The sequence below is a fragment of the Bombus affinis genome, chromosome 9 (assembly GCF_024516045.1).
Source record: "Bombus affinis isolate iyBomAffi1 chromosome 9, iyBomAffi1.2, whole genome shotgun sequence".
Lineage (NCBI taxonomy): Eukaryota > Metazoa > Arthropoda > Insecta > Hymenoptera > Apidae > Bombus > Bombus affinis.
In genome coordinates, this window is record NC_066352.1 from 6,195,200 (window position 1) to 6,216,481 (window position 21,282).

General features: G+C 34.9%; 1 protein-coding gene and 1 long non-coding RNA gene across 3 annotated transcripts in view; one reads left to right on the forward strand and one right to left on the reverse strand.

Moving 5' to 3' along the window:
• LOC126920766 (uncharacterized) overlaps positions 1 to 21,282 on the forward strand; it is a 123,665-nt gene that overhangs the window by 77,899 nt on the left and 24,484 nt on the right. Inside the window, exon 4 of one of the 2 annotated variants that reach the window (XR_007712086.1) lies at positions 13,621 to 13,707. The exons of the other annotated variant lie outside the window; for it this stretch is intronic. This is a non-coding gene — a long non-coding RNA (uncharacterized LOC126920766). Of the gene's footprint in view, positions 1 to 13,620; positions 13,708 to 21,282 lie in introns of those variants that run through there. 2 annotated transcript variants of the gene reach the window in all.
• Positions 1 to 21,282, reverse strand: part of LOC126920759 (uncharacterized) — a 212,134-nt gene that overhangs the window by 44,321 nt on the left and 146,531 nt on the right. The window lies entirely within an intron of this gene.

A 21,282-nucleotide genomic window follows, 5' to 3' on the forward strand; every position in this document is an offset into this window, starting at 1 on the left:
TTCGTCAATCGGAGGGATTTAACTTGTGGTTATCTGCAATCCATATGTACGATTCGAAGAGTAGCAGCTAGTCGCTTCGGCAGATTACGCTTAATTCATATACACTGATTCTAGAGAAGTCTCTTAGCGAAAGATGAAATACGTTTGAAAGGATTTTCAAACTGCGAAGGAGTTCTTATATTTCCTTATATTCGTGTCAATTAAGAGTAATAAGTACAGTAGCTACAAAAAATATTTGCACATCATATTTATTATAGCATTTACATGCTAATCAGCAGGGCTCATAAGTATTTTAAATTTTGCATCGATTAGTATTTCCAATCGATTAATACCAATACCAATACGTAAATACCAATACGAAATACCAATATGTAAATACTAATTTTCATATGACTACGTAACTTGATTCTTTAAAATTGTATTTCACTATAGCCATTTAGAGTAATATGATAAAAAAGAAAGGCTGCCACTGATTGGATAGCTGAAATAGTTAAAACAATCGTTTAACAAGCGAGAGATCCAAGTTCGAATCGTGGTCTCGTAATCCGATCAGCCGACCTGTTTTCCCTTTGCATGTGCAAACACTGTCAAGATTTGTAGTGACAGCCATTATAGTGAATTCTAACAAAAGCACGCGTGGCCCGTGTATTTTCCGCAACATTTTGTAAAAATGAATGTAGACGCAAAAAAATTATATTTTTTGTATTTTATACGTTTTATCATACTAAATAATTTTCTACAACAGTTGTCGTAAGCTGCTGGACTTTAATTTTTATTTATGTTTCGTTACGTTCATTTTTTGCAAACAAAATTATCCTTTACTTATTTAACATATATTAGAATCATGTTATTTATAATACAATAAGCCTCGATAAAAAGCCTGCATAAAAATTTCTTATAATAACTGTTCAAATATTTTCATAAGTCGCTACATATTGATTAGCTAGTGTTAAATTTAACGATTATATCTCTACTAATATATCTGTAATTATGTCTATAAGTATATCAGATACCAATTATACTTAAAGGAGGTTACAGAAAAGATTTTTCAGATTTTATAATTTATTAAAATATTTCATCACAAATCTCGAACTCTTTTTTTGCAACTGCATATAAATGTAATTACACATTAGCTAATACAGCTGTAACTTTAATTATAACTATACCAATGTAGATATAATCGTCACATATAATAAATTTGTCAGATCTGATAAAAAAAACTAATTATACCTAGCAACTTATCAAAAAAAAAAACCACGAATTCATTAGCTAACCCAATAAGTTTTATCACTTGCAATATTTTAATTATATATATGCTAATGTAGACGTGATTATTACATCTAATAAATAGGACAGATTTCATCTAAAACTACTTACTCCTGGCAAATTCTCTTAAAGAAACACGAACGAATTTAGTAGCTAACCCAATAAATCTTATCACAACGCCATCGAGTTACAGCGAATGGAAAAGACGCGCAACGAGGCCTAGTTCCCTAGACGCTGTACGCTTTAGATCGTAAAGTTATAAAGCGAATAGCCGTATATGTAGGTACGCGTATAATTACGTTATCCGTAGCTGAGATCGGGACTTGTTTTGAATTCATGGGCGGCGTTGGGATATACTGCGTATCTAGACCCGCCGTAAAGCTTTTCCCATTACGTGTGTACTTGTCACGAAAAGACCTCTTCCCGCGTTCTCGCAGAATCCTCGAGTTACAGGAGATTTATTCGAATCAAGATACTACCTCCCGCGTGATTGCAAAGCTTACCCGTTGGAAGATATATATTTCAGCCGCGAAGGAGAAGTATGTCGGAATATCGGAGCCAGATGGAGAGGAATCGTTCCCTCTCTGCTGAAAGTCGAAAACGAACCCACTCTTCGCTACGTCACATTTCTTCCTCCGTCGGACAATTCGTAACGCTTATGAATGATTCTGACATCCGACGGACGTTTTGTCGATAGTTGGAAATACATCCGTACGCGTACTTCGTTGACAGAAATCGTTTATCGAGATATATTCCCCAAGATTCGAAGGTTAATCAGTGAGAAATGTTACGATTTTTATTAACTTACTAAGATATAAATTTCTCTTCCATTTGTTAATAGAAATGATTATATATATTTTTAGAGTATGACAATATTATTCAGATGAGTATCATTGATATAATTAATTAATTATAAATTGACTATAATTATACGGTTTTACAAATATAATGTATTAATGGAAATTATTACATGCTTTACAATAAAAGACAACCAATAGTGCAAGTGGGTGTACAATATATTTTTGTCAGATATCTAAGTATGCTAATTTATAAAATGTAGCCTGGATTCATAAAGGTCAATAGATAAAATAATTAGCTACAGTGAAAGTGAACTTTGCTTGTATACACGTCCGTACATTACGGGCATATATGTTAAGTGGTTAAGGATGTTCCTTGTCAGAAAAACGCTTGAAACCACTACTTATTCCATTAGATTTCTGCTGTTTCAGAAATGTCTTTCATAAACAGCTTTTATCAATGTAAAACTGTAAGATTGTTATTATTATTATTTGTGATATTAATTTCGAATTAATACAAAAATTAACAGGTAATTTAATATAGGTAGGATTTAAAAAATGATCATAAATTTTTTATGGCAATGTATGATACAATATTTGGAATAATTAACATTTGATGTGTTGCACGCAAATGAAGAAAAGTAGATTTATTTGACAAGTAATTAAAATTTCTTGATCCTTCCCTTCAACTTTTCACATAAAAAAATAGCTTATAAAACGTTATGACATTTTTTTATGCTGCAAGGAGGAAAAATAATATTGCAAAAGTGATTGCAATTTATGTTCATTTTTAACGATGCATTCAACCTTTTAATGCCCTGAATAAATGTGAATCCTTAATGAACAGCTAATTAAAGTACAGTATTACACCGAGTGTAAAAAACAATTTCAGTTACCCAATATTAAATAACTTCATTTCGAAATTTCAAGTGCGGTAAGAAATATAAAACTACTAATAAGATCATGATACAACGTAACAGACACAAGTACAACGTATATACATATATATAACATAACGTGATTCTACAAACCTTTGTTAAAATTTGTCAAGCTTTGTTAATATTTCAAACGAAATTTCCCCACAAAAATCAGTCCCCAATTTTGGCAATGAATTTAAGTAATACATCTCTTTGTCCTTAAAAACGTAGGAAATATATAAAGCCCTAAACTGCGGCTATAATATCCTAGAGAATGTACAAAAGTATTTCTTCCACTGCAGTCACGAAACCTACTTTCATGGTTTCACTGAAAAATTTCCATCCGCCTTGTAAAATCTGACTAACTTTCAAAGTGATCTCGTCTCCGGGTGGATACAATTTTCTCTGTCAGAAAGAGGTCCATTGAATATCGCGCGTCGGGCGTTTGAAATCGCATGGTTCGCGTGCTACATTTCATCGTGACGCTGCAACTACGTTAGAGGATATCGAACGACACTCCCACCATAATAGAAATATAATATTTCACGGTAACAGGCTCTCTCACGCGTACCGTGTTTAAACATTTGTAAGGCTGACTTTATGTACACGTGGTGCCAGGCTTCTACTCTAGGAGTTGCCGAGTAAATAGTCCGAATGGGATTTACCTCGGTAAATATGTCTCCCGATACGTCATGGAGCTTCCACCGCTATATAGCGCCGTTTATAACGCAGCCAAGACGGTTATGGCACGAACCAGTTATAATAAATAATATGCAGTCTAAGGAATCTCGCTGAAGACTCTGCTTGGCAAATAAAAACTACACACAATGCTCCATCGCCAGGTTATATCGACGTTCTTCGAGAGTTTCCAGCGATCTTTGTACCTTGACAGACGCGTACTTCAAGTTAGGTTTTCTATCTGCTGTCACTGGCTTCTACTTTCAATCAAATAGTTATGGGAAATAATATTATCCTCTGCTTGATCGACAGGATTTCTGTCTACTGTCACTGACTTCCACTATTGATCAAATAGTCAGCGAAAATAATATTCTTTGATCGATCTTTCTGGAAGCGATATCTCCTTTGTTTGTATTTTGTTGTATTCTCATATTGTTGTAATATTATGATGGTTTTGATATTTCATTGATTATCAAAATCATATCTTTATATCCTCAAAATTGCGTTGAAAATTATTCGTTCATCAAGCCATCAATTTTCTTTTGTAGTTATGTTACGTCTCACGAGAGTCATTCTTTATCGTTGTTCGTTCGAGTCATAGAATCATACGTTCATTTTGAAACAGTGTCGCAGCATATACCATAAAATAGTACTTGTAGTAATACCATAAACCACAGAGATGTAACATGTAACTTACATTACTACGAAATTACATAGTTTCCTCTGAGCTTCCCATGTTGTACGAAGAACGATGGGCACAATAGAGTAGTCACTAGAACCAAGTCAGATTCTTGCAAAGTATCTTATTATCTACAATACTAGACAGTGTCTAGATAAAATGATCGAACTTATAAAACTTCCCGTACTCTCTATTCCTATCATATTCCTTCAGCTTGCGTTTTTATACAACTCATTACGAAAGATTCGTCATTTTTCATGATCAATACCAATTACGTAATCACGGGAAGCAGTGCGCTAGCATTAATTTCTCAAGAAATTACTTCGCGATACCTCTCACTGAGAATCAACAAATTTATAAACTTACAAAGTTGGCGAGCTTACAAACAACGTTTTTCGCCGGAAGTAAATTGCATTAAATTTCAATCCATTTCGTTAGTTTCGCGAGTTGGCACACGAGTGCTCGAACGATTTCAAACAAATTATAAGAACTTATATTTATTTCTTAGGAACCAAATAGGTGAAGTATCCGCATCAATATATAAAAGACATTCTTTGATGTTTCAAGAAATATGAAGATCGATGCACAAGCGGTATTCGGTATAAAACAGCAAACGCGCGCGTACAGACCCCGTGATCAAATATTGTTTCACGTGATGCGCGTCCTTTCCTTCTATGCTTCGAGGATACCGAAAGGAAGGTTGGGGCGGGAGGAAGAAGAAGGATTATTCTTTTTCGAAAATGAATAAATCACCGTCTCGGGAAACAATCGTTGGTTATTCTTTTTTCCGGGTGAACAGATTCGGGGCCCGTCACGCGCGGTCATTAAACGTATAAAATTACAAGAAAAACGCGGACATGTCACGTCGCGGAACAAACGATCGCATCCATTATCGTCGCTCCGTCGTCGTAAACCTGGCAGCCATTGCTTCCCAGAACCGTTCTCTCACCGCCATCGTGTATTAAAGGCAACCCAGCCGCCTATATCTAGAATATCTATTCCCACCGGGCCAGGTTTACTTTCAATTCTCAGGTGTTCGATTAATTTTCGTATCGGTGCGGCTCATCTTCGCCAAACGTTGTACATCCAGGAGAAATTTTCATTCGCCGCTGCTCGGGAATACCGCCCGCGGCCATCGAGAATCCCGTCGTCCATTTCTCAACGATGGATTCTGGAATCTAGACACTTCGATTTCATTGAGAATCGATATTACACGACGAGAAAGAAGGGGCGAGAAGTCATACCGAAATTGCACACGCTAACGCTTGAAGGTATCCTGGTACTTGTCTCTTTTCGGGAAGTTGTATTGTAAATATGAAATTATGAATGAATGAAACTACAGTGATTTTACCGTTCGTAATGTACGTGTAACGGTATGTTACAAGCTGATTAAATTGATTTTTGAGATCGCTATGCAATAATGGAGCTGGTAGTACACATGATAAGTCACATTTTTTATTTTTCATATTATAGGAATTTTTAAATCAATTGTCAATTAATCAGATATTACCAAAACTGTTTTTTTTTAATTCATGGAATTCTTTTAAAAGATGTTCGCATCAAAAATATTCATTTCCCTCGATTCTTTCGCAAAATAGCAGTTTTTTAAATTATTTATGTCGTAGGTATTAAATATGTCGTTAACTTTTTTCATGATACTTTGTGGATTTGTCACAGATTGCTAAAAGACTTATATGTTTAGGCTAGATAGGTTGTTTGCTTTCCTACGTCACGTTGAGATACATTGTTTTAACTTTTAAATAATATTAGAATCAGAAAATTAACAAAATTATGCTTATCATACTTTTCCTGTAACTTTACTATTTTGTTTCTTGGAAAATTCTTTATTTTCGGATCCTTTAATATTCGGATCATATGATGGAACAAAGTATTATAAATGCGTTATAAACTGATAGAAACGAAAGTGCTCTGATTATAATACAACCAGTGATATTTAAATAACAGATATATATAGTAATTAATAAAATATACATATTATTACTATGTTTCTTAATAAGCAGTTTAACATTAGAATCTGGGGAGCTCCTATAAAAATATAGCAAATGCTTCTTCTAATAACTAATTCGTCATTAATTCGAACACTTGCATAAAATTCGTACACTATTGCTTCAAATCGATCAAAATGTTTGAACGATGGTATAAATTATATTAGGTACGCGCGAAAGGAACGACGGTAATGCGTATTCGTGGAAGATGGAAAGTTGGAAATACAATTGCTGGCACTTATTGGGTCGGCGAAGGAAGAGATAATTTTTCAACGGGACAATGTGCATTCGACAATGCTCGAGGCTCAACCAAGGAAGCGGTTTATCGACTATGGAATTCGAGGCTTGGAGTGGCCAACAAGAAGCCCTGACCCGAATTTCGCTAGAAAATCTATGGGCCATTATCGCGCGGAGAGTTTACACGGCAAGGAACTACCGGAAACCCTAAAACAAAAAGGAATTGATGCGAGAAACTATAAATTACTGCGCAAAGCAAGAAACACAGTCGTGGAAATAAATTAAGCAATAGCGATTCGAAAAGTTGCGCAGAATTGTAAAGGAATGATGGTAATTTGTTTAATTCAGGGACAATTTTGATAATTATTGGCAAATTATTATGTAATGTTTTGTAGTGTTTGTGACTACCGCTTGTGATATAAAGCGATTAACTTCATTTATGTTATAGAAAATATTATATTGATTTGTGTAACTTCGTTTATATTCATGAAAAAATATAATATTATCAATAACGATTTCTTTTTTAATTACAATCAAAGTGAATAAATGAGAAATTCAAGAAGGTTTGAGATAAATGATAAACATTATTAACTCTAGGATTCAAATATTTATAAAGTAATCGGATTCGTAATTTGAAACAATATGTTTCTCATTATATACTTAATAGCATATGAAACTTTATACGAGGTTTCTTACAATATTTGTATAGGCGAAGAAGCATATAACCAGAGTAATGGTCAATATTTGAATAGATAGAACACACGCGTTTTTTCTACAGTGCATTGACTGTCGATTATCAACTAAATAAAACGTATATCAAACTATTAACCAAAGATAATATAAATAGTAATTTTAATATTAAATTAAATTTGTTACTAATTTACACACTACGGTAATATAATATAATTTTCTTAATCTCTTAAAGTCTTCTCAAATAAATATTTCCACAATTCAAATAATAATAGTAGAAATATTTCAAAGGAGCAAAATTATCGCTTTGTTATTTCGCGACAAATCAACACGTACCATAAGTATTGGACAGTAGGAAAGATAGCGAGCGTGAATTTTTATCTGCGCGGAATGAGGATTTATAAATAGATATTTGAATGATGGTAGCACAATAATATAAAGACGACCTGGTGAACATAATTTCGGCAATTTTAGTTTCTGTCTTCGGCGGTTGGCCAGCAGAAGAGCACACAACGTTCGAAGCAATCGGCTTGGTAAAGTTTAATCGCCGATATTTCAAACGTGTGCATCTGTACGCGCGTTCCAGAATTGTCCGAGCACGAGTAGTATCCCGGCTGTATGGTAAATATAGGTCGAGTCTTTGTACGATATATACGATGGCCGATTTTCAGACCTGATGACTCTTCCGTGGCGAAAAATTCCCGAGTTCAAAGAAACATCCGCGCCGCATTTCAGTAATATTCAACAACGACATCGTACGATTGCTCGCGTTACTCGTCTCATATTTAGTTCGTAATTTAACGAGTAAAAAGAGAAGAGAGGCCGCGCTTTTTATCGATTAATTGCGAAACGCAGCATTGGAACGAGAACATTTTTTCCAAATATCAAAATATGTGAAAGTTAGAGCAAATTTTTGTGTAAAAAATATCCCACGCAGTATGGTTTCATAAAAATATTGGACATATGAAGAAGATATCATAGAATATCTTAAGTCTGAAGATATAAAGATATTGAAATTTATATTATAAATTGGAATTATATAAATGATATTTTAGGATGAGATTTTATATCTAATGTATGTAATCTTTTATAATATATAAGCAAATCTTTTGTACTTTTTATGTAAATGATACACTAAGTTTCATTAAGTAAGCTTTAATATTCGTTAATCTCTTCAATGGAATTATAAAAGTAAAACTAGCTTCATTCTATTATCACAAAGATAGAAAAATATTATATACTATTGCAGTTTCATTTTCGTTTAATAACCAGTCTTTCATTATTTACGCGTCATGCATATATATTGCTGCAAACTTACAATAAAAACATCAATAATTAAACAACAATGAATGGAAAATGAATGTTTCGTCATCTCTTTGGGTATGGACTCATTATGCTACATATATGAATTTTTCTTCCGAAATGAATTCCTTTTTTTGACATTCTCAGTTTCATATGTACGCCCTGTTTTTCACATAAAATATGGATTGCATCCATACAGAAATGTGTGATGTACCTAAACTGTATCCGCCATCCACCCACCAACTGTCTGCTCATCAAGAATCCGCGAAGTTATCCAATATGTCATCACACGTGCTCATCACGCAGGATTTCCTTCTGGAGGAACGCCTAGCTTCTATCATTACCATTACCAGCCCATTATTAATACAAATGTGATTAAGTTCTCAACGTGACGTAAAAGCAAATAGCGTTCCAAAAATATCTCAAACCTCTGAAAAAAAATTTATAAGATTTGGAACCAGTTAATTAAAAAGTCTGGATTAATGTGCATTCGACTAAAATGGTTAAAATGACAATCTATAAACAATTACAATAATATTACAAATCTCTATATGATAAATCATAAATATTTTTTAGAACTGTCTACCATTTTCTAGCTGACATAAACACGACGTATTAAAATATCTCTCTTCTGTTAAAATTGAAGGAATAATTGTAGCACGAACTTCTGAAACATATTCAGCGTTATTTTCAAACCGTACATTGTGAAATTCTTTTTGTAGTACTATATTTAACAACTTGCTTGAATTTTTCTCTATATTGTGAAACTTTCTAATATTTCTTCAAATTCATTAGATTTCCCTATATGTTCCAATGTTCCTAACCAGAAGTGTACAAGTCTTCCCGATCAAATTATTCGTAGTGTCGTTTTGACCTCTCAGATGATTTCATCGTTCCATCGAAGTTCACGGTGTGGTCGATGCAACCCACCGATCCATCAATTCTTAAAACATCCTCGCGACGATGCACCGTGGTGGTTGAAACGGTGACAGGTCTGGCGGTGTTGATCCAACCGAAACCAACTTGGAAGAGGAAAGACCTCGATAATGGCGACTCGGTTATTCAATCGAGGGGAAGAAAAGAAACACGTTATCCGGGCAGCACAAGCGTGATTTCCCTTGAGCTAGAGACGAAAAATTACGAATACATGTAACTCGGCATCAGCGTGTAACGTGCCGTTTGCCCCGATACCGGAAGAGGCATTCCGGGCCATTGGTCACGACAACGCTTAAGCGACATTCTATCTTTCTCTCCTCCCACCTCCTCTCCGATGTGTTTCATCGTGACGCTTTATGCTGCAAAGCGAACAAACTCCGGAGACTCCGTCGCTTTTCTTCGTCTTCGAACTTCCTCGTGGTTGCTTCCACTTCTCCTCTCTCTTTCTTTCTCTCACTTTTTCTTCGTTCTCGCCCTTTTTCGGATGTTTCTTTCCTTTCCTTCCTTCGCTGTTTCTCCTGTATTTTCTACTCTCGTTCCAGTCACCGAGCCCGACTTCAAAGCTCCTCGACCTTTTCGTAATAAGACGTCGTCTGTTTGCAGTAGATACTGCGCGATAAAGACGCTGTTTCTTTGCCCTCTTCATTGTTTCTACCGTTTTTTAGTTGTTTTGCAGCCTTGCGAAAGGCGAAATGAACGAGAAACGAACGAGCCACCCCTCCGGGGACAGATAGATCAGTTACGAATCCACCATTTCGGGTCACGGTAATATAAGCTGCTATTTTCTCAGTATATGAAGCATCCTGACACTGTTACTAAAACGATTTAATAGAAAATTGTACGACGATATTGTTGCTTGCAAGAGATGAAGAAATGTTTGACGTAATATGTAAAAGGAGTATAATTGGTCGAGAGTTTGAGTTTGATAAATGGTTTTGTTTTCTAGGAGCAAACTGTCAGTGTACATATCATTTAAATCATACTCCTTTCCTTTTTATTACTAAATATAAATATACACACGTATACACAGAGTTTGCTGTACATATGTATAAAGTATAAGATACGTATCAGATAGGAATCAATAGTATTAGACGCAACGTTAGACGTAAGATTTTATTAATTTACGCAGTTGATAATAGTTTAACGAAATGGTCTACATCCTTATATCGTTATAGAAAAAAGTTTATTATAGGGAATTTAAAATTTATTTTATGTATGTATAACAATGCAGTGTTAGTGGATAAGTTGGGATAAGTGGTACATTGTAGATAGTTTAAGAGAACAGAGTTATCGGTGATGAGAATCGACCGACGGGAGTTGTCTGTTTAGGTTTAAGGTCAGCAGGCAATGACGATAACTGGTGGCCACGTGCAGTTCTTGTGAAGTACATAGGCTTAGACCAAAAGGGATATGTGTGTGTGCTTGCAATGAGTGTAATCGAATGGACCAGCGAGTGTAAACGAACGGACCAGCGAGTGTGAGCGAACGTCTCTTTTGATCTAGTAATAAAATAATAGTTCAACCTCCCGTGATAGTCATCTGCTCCATCATCCCTACAATAATTATTATAGAAACTAAATCGATGTTATAAAAGATATGTTTTCTTAATTGTACCACTATGAAATTCCATTTTGTTAAAAGCGGATATATTTTAATTAAGTAATAAATAATCGTAATTAATAATAACAAATAAAAAGCCTCCTAGTAAATTAATTTATTCCTGGATACCAGGTGTTTCAAATTTAATTGAAACAAATATACAATAATTCATTTTTTTTCAGGGTTTAGAGATGTGTGACATTAACGTTACAGTATAATCAAGTATTCTCATTAGCAAGCAAACGTATTGATCTAGGAGTATGCATTTCGTGTCGAAGTGCTCATTTACGACAGATTCAGTTTCCATGTTTCACTGAAATCAGTACGTAACGTTTCACGTGGTTCCTTTGCTAATACGCAATAGGAGATAATACTATAAATTAGCAATTTGTAGTACGTATTTCTTAACGCTTCGTGCTTGATCATATTAATCAAAGATACTACAATCATTTCCAATTGAATTGTTGATTGTAGAAACAATAGAATAATTTATAAAGCATTTTCATATTCGTACGTACATAATTTCTTAATTTTGAATCAATTAAATTATCTGATCAGGAAAATTTCTTTGCAAATTCTTTTAACGAAACCAAATCTTTTTATTCATAATCAAAATTCTGCTTATTTCTAACGATATTTGATTTCAGGTACAATCTTAAGTTCTATTATGTCGTTTAGCCTCGATAACGATAGCGATAAATTTGATATATGAACACAACCTCATTTCCAACGTCATCCACAACTCATTGCCAGTAGTAGGTTTGCTAAACACGAGACATCTCTTTATGCAACATGTTAATATCATACAAATAACATAAGGTTTCATAATATATATATATATGTATACAGTATAACTTTCTTCATTTACAATTCACGTCTGATTAAGTCTTTACATGTCACATATGAATAGCAAATGTTTAACAATGTGTAGAACAGATCAAGTAACTATAATTCTCAGCTCGTATATGCTGTTTCTAGAGATACAGAGAAAACTTCCGGTAGATCCAAATTTACGTAATATCAGTATGCATTATATGTATACGTATGTAGTATAATTTAAGTTATGTTATCATACTCGTTTGATAATTCTTTTATTGTTTATATCGCCCAGCTTAATTTCTATTTTCGTTTTAATTGAAATACCGCATAAGCGTATGGCTAGGAAAAGTGTAAACTAGTTCATATCCATATCTTATTTTTCAACGAAGCATTTTTCCTCAGATTCTCCACTTCGTTTTCATTATATCAAATTCTTACGTTCATGCGAAAGTACTAACAGATGATATGAAATGTAATACACCTGGGCCTAATTACTTATCATATAAATGCTATAATAAATACAAAAATGCGCCAATAGCTTTTATATCCATTCTATATACTATTAAACACGGTGTTTCATGTGAAATACTAAGCGGACGTCAGATTCCTTGAGATTGCTCGACAGGGGTGTTCTGCAGCGCGATCTCAAACACTGGCACGGTCTTTCGCGCAATTAGTCGCGCCGCCGTGCATTAACGTCTAGATTTATGGAAGCAATTAATGCGCTTCTGCGCGAATTATAGCGGCCCATTTGACGTTTGATTACCGGCATGGTAACATTTCAATGAAACCCAAAACGCGGACTAACGCATAAACCGTCACCAAAAGTTCCACTCTGGATGGGTTCACCGAGGTTAGTTTGATCGACTACGCATAGCTCGTTATGTGTGGCATCACGAAATTATGGGGACAATAAAATTAACCATCACACAGGGAGCTATTCAACACTCCAATGGTGTACAATCTGGACAAATAGACACTCGAGATTTAAGTAAAGTTTCACGTTTTACATTGATATAAATTAATTAAGAAACTAATTCCTGCCGGGTTTAGTTTAGTATTTGTTTAGCAGTAGTTGCAATTTTCAATTTTCAGGTTCGAAAACCTTGGAATTTCTATTCAATTAATGGAAAAATTCACAATTTAGTGAAATTGAATGAAAAGGAATTGATCGGAAAATTTTATTCTTAAGAGAGAAAATTTCTGGAATTGATACGTTATAGAACAATTTTGAAAGAACGTTAGAAATTACAAAGAAAAAGAGCAGAAATAAAATGATCAAAAAATGAGCATCTATGAAATGTTTGAAATAAATGTTTTTATTTAAGCGGATTATCAAACTATAGATATATAAATTGATCGAATACCTATCGAATCGAATACCTACGTCGTGTCTGATTATTCACGTTTGATATCACTGAAATCTATCTGATACGTCTTAATTTATATCTCGAAGTAAATTTCAAAATGTCTTTCGAATACATTACTTTATTAAAAATAGATGAAACATTTGAAATCCATAAATTTTGTTTCACAACAATAATTCCGATTCACTAATTATATTTGTATATTCTGTTTCGATCCCATGTTTACCTTACTATATCATACTATACCTTACTGTTCTCATATTATTTCTGAAGCTTCACTTGCGAACAAATAACTTACTACGATGTTACCTTTATGTTACCTTATAGAAAAGAAAGTATGCATTCCGATACATTGAATGGCATGCGCGTCCATTTACAAAGAAATTCCAACGTATCGGGACAGGAGTGTTCTTAACAGGATAACGACCGCCTAAAGCATCAGAGTTTCGAAACAGCGTGCGCAAGGAAATCGTAACGAAAGTAATGGAAACTATATGATTATGCCGACATGAACATCGCCATCTTATTTGTATGCGGCAAGGGAACTACCGTAACGTGTGCTATACGTGTAACGACAGTCATACTTAGAATTTTGGGTGTAATGTAATTTTAGAACAACATTAACTAACAAGGATCTTAATTATCTTCCATACAGTGCTATCGATGTGTTAAAATAGTTATCATGCATCGTATATACGTACGACTTCACTATTTTCAAGTATCAAGTATACGGAACAGCTGTTTATATAGGGAAATTATGGATGAGACGTATTTTAAAGATGTAACGAAAAACTGACAGTTCAATTAAAATATTTATTTCGTTAATCGAGCAAAAGGAATCTTATGAGAGATTTTACTTTCTGTCGAGATAGGCCCATTGTATTGTAACATGATAACTATATATATTACGTTATCCGGAAGGTTTCTTTCGTTTCATAAGATGATAATAGATGAACAATAATTTCTGTTTTATATTATGTTATTGAATTAGGTATGATCCGTTTCGTTATATTTCTATTATTATGTTCGTGCATAATTCAATAAACTAATATAAAACAAAAAAACATTGTGCGTCTGTTATTTCCTTATAAAACGAATGAAACTTTTCGAACAACCTAATCCTACTTTATAATTGTATAATCTTTTGTAGCTTGTTAAGCAGAATCATTGGAAGCTTTCTTACTAAACAGGGAAGCTTTCTGAAAATGAGCTGTGTAAGTCTATAGCAAGTATATATTTTTTAGTCCAATAGTTTAAGTAATATAAAATTTATAAAATTCATTTTGCAAATTTTATATTACAAACTATTAAAACCTAAAAAATTACCAAATTATGCAACTCACTATTTTGTCTTATGTTGCCTCTTTCCAGAAAGCTCCTCGATTATTTTCGATACGATATACCAAAAACTTTTGCATTAACATCCATTCTATTAACAAATATTTAAAACGTCCGCTACTTCGATGACGACATCTTCGTTACAATACTCAATGCTCTATTGTACTCTATCTCAGTTACGTAATACTTATGCCGAGTTTAAAAAACTATTCCCGTAGAATGTGCGTGTTATCGCGAAGGAGACTAGAAGACGAGATAATTAGCGACTAGCTAGTCACGTTCAACGTTAAAGTGGAGGACGCTTAAGCCGTTTAAATAAAAAGTCTCTCAGAGTCTTCTGACTAATTGACTTCAACGACAAGCGTTTCACGTGCGCTCGATTAAACTACTTTTTTAAGCCAACTCCGTGTAATTATTGTCGAAGGCGATCGTTGGAATGAATCGTTTGTAGCAACGTACAACAACGCTGAGATCCGTTCCCGACAATATCGACTTCATTCTTTCACTGGTGAATTAATAGATTACTTAAACTACATCTGCGAAGAATTGTATATTTTCTAATTTGTTTCGAACCTTACCAATATAACCATGATAGATCTCATCGCAATGCTGACGAGATCTCTAAATGTTTCGTATAAAACGTATAATACATTCCTGGAAAGTGTCTGCAAGCGTTCGAATATTTTTATGAGTCACTATATATAGAATACCTCGAATGGAACTCTTTGATCTAAGTTGAAAAATATATTTAAATATTTATGGAAACAATAGTTAATATGTCACCGAATGATACATCATCTTATAAACAATACATATAAAACAATTACGAAATTTGTAAGTATTAACTATTTGGAAAATAGACAAAAGTGCTTCCTTGATAACGCATTTTGATTTAAGTCGATATCTCAATTGGTTCGGAAGATATAGCGGCAGACTAGAAAGTATAATAGACGTATCTCAATCCGTAGAATTATGAATGGCAGCCTGGAACGGTATGACCTATATTTTTTCCAGGAAATGCGTACGCGTAGTAGTAGTAACGGTAAAGAACGTAGACGCTGTCTGTCACTGACCAGCGCGCTATTAACCAGGTTGTGATTGGTCAGTAACGTGGTGGAAGTGAGAGATCCGAGCGTTCGAGAGAGGCAGCGATAGAGAATTATTGAAAAATGCCATTCTCTTTAAACGATGATATCTCAGGAACGAGAAGTCGGATGGAAATGAAATGAGAAGCATTTTGCAGGGGAAGAATTACTCTTTCAAATGGCTTCAACTGAATTTGAAGATTTTCATTAGTTTTTCAAAAATAATTGTTTAAACTTTTAGCAGTGGTAATAGGTGTTACTCCGTTATTTAAGATTTAATGGAATAAATGTGTATATTTTTTGGACAATTTTGTTTATAATGGTGTTGGTAACAGTTTCGATGCTGATTATAACGCAAAAGCACGTATGTTTGCAACATTTCGAGTAAAAAACAGGAGAGCAATAATTGAGACCGGATGAGAATTGATTCTGACTTTAAATGTAAATTTGTTCAATCTTGGGGTATTAGAACGATTGAAACACGTGTTACCAGCCACGTTTTAGAAGTTCATATACATATATTATATAGATTTTATCAACTGTTCTATATAAACATAGAACTCGAACGATGCAGGTGCACAAACTCACGAAAGTATTACAACACTTGTACACACTTTATGAATATATTATGTGTGTTATACGAAACATTTTGGAATTTCATTAGCACTGTTATGAGACTCGACTATCATAATTACATTCCTAAAGTTTGAAACAAATCTGAAAATATATATAGTAGTTACAAGATGTGTAGTACGAGTAGGTATATATTCCACAGAGATTACAAAAGTATTTAAGTAATCAAGTATTCAGTATATTAAGAAATGTTAATATTCAGTGAAACTATATTTAACACTTATTATATGTTTAAGATGGCTATTTATCTTGCATATTAATTTTTTATTACACATATTTTTGTAATAAATATTTTGTTATTTACACAAATTCTTAGATCGGTTTCAAATTTTCCTAATATCCATAGCTTTATATTTATAATACACAAAATACACAAATATACATTTTGCACGGTAAATGTTTATATACTTTTATGAGCCTCTTATGACATGAGTTAAAGAATTCTTCGATCGTAACATTGAAGATATAATAAAAATGTCAAGCTTCTTATCAAATTATATGAGTTGGTTAAATACTTAAGGACGGTAGTGTAACTCGAGGGACCAAATTAACATGAAGGCTCGAGGTTTAACTTGTCGAGATCCAAAGAAGGAATTTTGAAAACTGGAAGCGCCAGCTGTGCAGTTTCTTAGCAACGATGCCCATCGACGGGATTACGCTTCTCCCTGGGACGAAAAACTGGTATTAGCCTGTCATCCGTGACTCGTAGTAAATTCCAGTTACTGCTGAGTTCAAGAAACTTGAGGAATTGCGACTTTTAAGTTACTTCCACGGAAAAATCGGAACCTTCCCAGCGTTGAAAATTCCTGCCTCAAATTTATCTTCGCGATGTTAGAATCGCGCTGAATGGCACGGTGAAGTAATAAAATTTCCATTATTCGATTTTGTCGCTCGAGCTTTCCGCCACTTGACAATAGCTCGCCTTTCAGCTGCGAGCTTCCAGTAACAACGACCGATCGACGTTTTTAGAAACGTGTTTCATTCTCGATGAATTCGAGACCCGATCGAATGTAAAATATGTTTCTACTTGGAATGTTGATCGTATCGTTCTGTAAAAATATTTCTTTTATTGTACTTTGACTTTTATGGAATCTCGTGTAAGAAGTGCGGCAAAATTTTTAATACGCTATATTACGTTATAGTCATAAAGGATTATAGTATCATAAAGTTACAAAAGTACATTTTTTCGTATTAACATAGAAATAGACGTAGTTCGTCTGTAAAGTGTAGTAGATTTATGACAATAAGAACATATTGTGTGTCTCGGTTTTCAATGAAAATGAAGGCCAGAGAAACTGAAGCAAGTACTTTATCAATGATATATCTTTCTTAAGTCATGAAAATTTTGTTGATATCTCTAAATTATTGTCTATCGAGTTTTAATTCTTAATGAATTAATTTATGTAAAATACTTTATCGCAGTCGAACCTACGCTGCAATTAGAATTGCAGTCCAGCGTGCGAAAATTAACTTTGGAATGTAAAATGAACATTGTATGTATATCATAATATTATAAATGTAAAATGAACAGTATGCCAGAAGATGTCTTAAAATGTTTAACAATGTGATAAAATACTCATGTTACAATATTTTGACGTAACGTATTATCTTTCATTAACATCAAGAAAATTTAATTTTATCATCTTTATTCTTCGTTTTTGAAAATAAAGTTATTATATATTTATCATAAAAATGTACAATCTAAAAATGTTTGAACCGTCTATTTTCTTAAATTGTTTCAACCTCAACCAATTTTCACCCATGTCAAGTGTAACAATCCCAATATCTTTATATTATCATCAGCAATCAAAGAAAATTGCTTCGTCATTGATGAATTAGTCATCGTGAAACGCTTGTGCCATGTCACAGTTACGTCATTAAGATTCAGGAATAACATAGATTCACGATCCAGAGCCCTTTCTTCGCCGTGAAGCAATTCCATTGGACGATGCGCCCGAAGCTATGGATGGTATTAGTGCGTGACACTCAACCCCTTGTAGACCCTAGCATTTCGGCCAGGCGTAAAGCTACCTGACAACAACTAAGCTGGCCCATAAACTCATCAACCATTTGAATTGATTGTACGGTATCAGGTTCAATTTACTAGTAGATCTGGTTCGTATATCTTTCCAATGAAAATGGAGACGTATTCTATTTCATTCGAAAATTTACGTGAAAAACATAACTCTGTTAGATACCTGCGATAACGTATAAATTATTTGAAAAGAAACTGATAACTCTATTCAAAAAATTATTGAATTCTAGGATTGATTACTGTTATGAATTTGGGATAACGAAGCTAATTATTCGTTGCAAAATTGGAACCTTCCAGACATCCAAAGCAAACGTGGATTTTCGAAAACCTAACAGCACGTAATTGAAACGAAGGAAGCGATAAAGTTGTACTCTCAAATATCCAAAATTCCCAATAAATCGCAATTCGATAAAGCACCTGCGAACATAACGATAAAATTAGAGACGACCCAAATAAATTAACCAAGCCTCAACAAACTAAGTAAGCCTGATCGATACCAGGTTAGAACAATCAGGAAAACCTAATCGAAGAAAAGACCGTGCGACAAATCGAACAAGGACCTAAATGCGACGAGCATCGAGATTTCGTGAAAGGGGCGTAACGAAAGAAGAAGATAAAAGGAGCTTCGCTACAAAATCGACGTAGAAAAGATCCAAAACGATGGGTGATGGGTTTTCAGACAGACAAAGAGAGAAAGAGAGAGAGGGAGAGAGAGTAAAAGATAGAGAGGAAGAGATAATACACGAAGCGAGGGAAAAGTCCGGATGCGTATCTCCCTCTCTGGTGGAGGACCTTGCCGTAGAAACAATAGGATCCATCTGCATCTATGAGCGTTCGCTCCATCATGCGCCGCGAGTCCGTGGTAATTTGACGCTGAGTGATCGTGCTTGTCTATCGCCAATTTAGTAAGTGGCCATCCCCCGATCTTCTCATCCCTGGTTCCTCATTCCTCGTTCTACCCTTTCTTTCGGCTGCATCGTTCGGCTGGCGTATCTGTCGATAGATCCCGCCTATAATAGCAGTCGCCGGTGTAAAGACCTGGGCGCAAGCAGAATGCATCCGTCCGGTGATCGCAGAGGTGCACGTTGGTTTTCTGCCGCATTATTGGCCAATAACCTTGCGGTATCGATAAACGCGCGAATATATACAGCCTATATCGTCTCGCGCCCGGCTTACACGTGCACACAGGAGGTGCGCGTCGGATGCACCGGTGGCAACAACAACGATATCATCCCCGTTAGTTGTGCGAGCGCACGTCAAACGAAACGATCTTTCCCCTTTCCCCATTCACCGTGTATAGACGGTGAACCGAAAATTTGCAATGATCTCTCGTGCAAAAGTAAGTCGAAAATGTGGAATATGGTTTTTTCATTTGAAACTTCGCTTTCAAGAAAGATAAGTTTGGAAATTTGTCGAGTACACGTGTACTGGGATAATTCCTGACAAACATGTCAAAACGCTATTTTCGTGAAAATGAGGCCTTACACGAAAAGACTTTTTATTTCTTTTTGTATGTAGAATAACTTCCTATCTATAATGTTAATCAGAAATTAGCTTATACAGTAGCCATTAATATAGTAGCTATTATGTAGTAGCTTACGAAACCAGTCAAACACTTACACAGATTTTCTAGAATGTAAACTTTTCACCTACATTTATATGACCTTGTTTCATCTTTAGGAAATGTAAAATATGATACTGTGTAAAATTGTAAAGACAATTAGCGTTACTATATGGTTTTATTTATATATGCGACGCTATAGGTCAAAATGCGTGCACATTGTTATAATCCCATCTGCTGTGTCAGAAATAACCATTCAGACCCGCATTCCATTACCTAGTTAACTTCTCAGCTCTCCATTATACCAAAGTTAAATCACCTATTTCTGCAACACCCTATACGTATCTTTATCCCTCTCTATCTCTCTGCCACCATTCCGCTCGAGCCAAGCCCGCACGTCGGCGCGAATTAAACTTAACCACAATTAGCAGGCCTGCTGCTTCGTTTAGCTACATATAACCGCGTGTAAATTGTAATAGGCTACCCCCAAACGCCGCCCCTCCCCACCGAACCGAAAGGTACAGAGGTTACGTGTGCTCTCCTGGCAGGTTCTACGAACGGTTGGAGGTACTGGTAGACGCACACGGGGTTGTGCACAGAGCTCGTGGCCTAACGCACGAGACCGTGTGTCGGATCACGAACGTTGAATACGAGATCAGGCGGTTGCGATTCCATCGATCCACACACGGTCACCGGAGCTTAATCAGCAGGGGAAAGCCGAGCCGTGAAGCTGGCGTACGGTAACCCAAAGGGTCCCAATTTCTGCCAGATTACACAAATCCTGAGCAGTTTTCCGCGCGCGTCAAGGACCCGCGTTCCTTTGTTACAAAACGGTGACACAAGTTATCGGAGAAAGTCTGTTGCAGGGACATTTTTTAACAAGCCCCGTTCAAAGTAATTCCGCAAAGAAAATTGGCTATTTTTTTTTTTTTTCTTTTGTTAAAGGTCGATGGGCTAAGTAGATCACAGCGGTAATCTGGTTAGGCAGCCGGGACCAGGCAATGTCCAGAGCCTCTGTGTCAGATTTAAAATAACGAGTTAATGTTTGATGGCTTAAATATAGATTCTGCGATTGATAGTAACGTGAGTTTAAAGGTTTTACAGATTATTTTTTTCTTTTCGTTAGTCAAGGTGATTATTTTGAAAGTAGAACTGTTGTAAGGTAATACATTCATGGAGAATTTCTTTCTATTCTTTGTCGATAATCGTAGGTGAAATGAAAATATGACATTTACAGTGCTTCAAATTACAAGAAGTATATCTTCAAATCTATGTTATATATACATTATATTTAATTATATATAAAATTGTATTTAAGCATACATTTATATTTATAT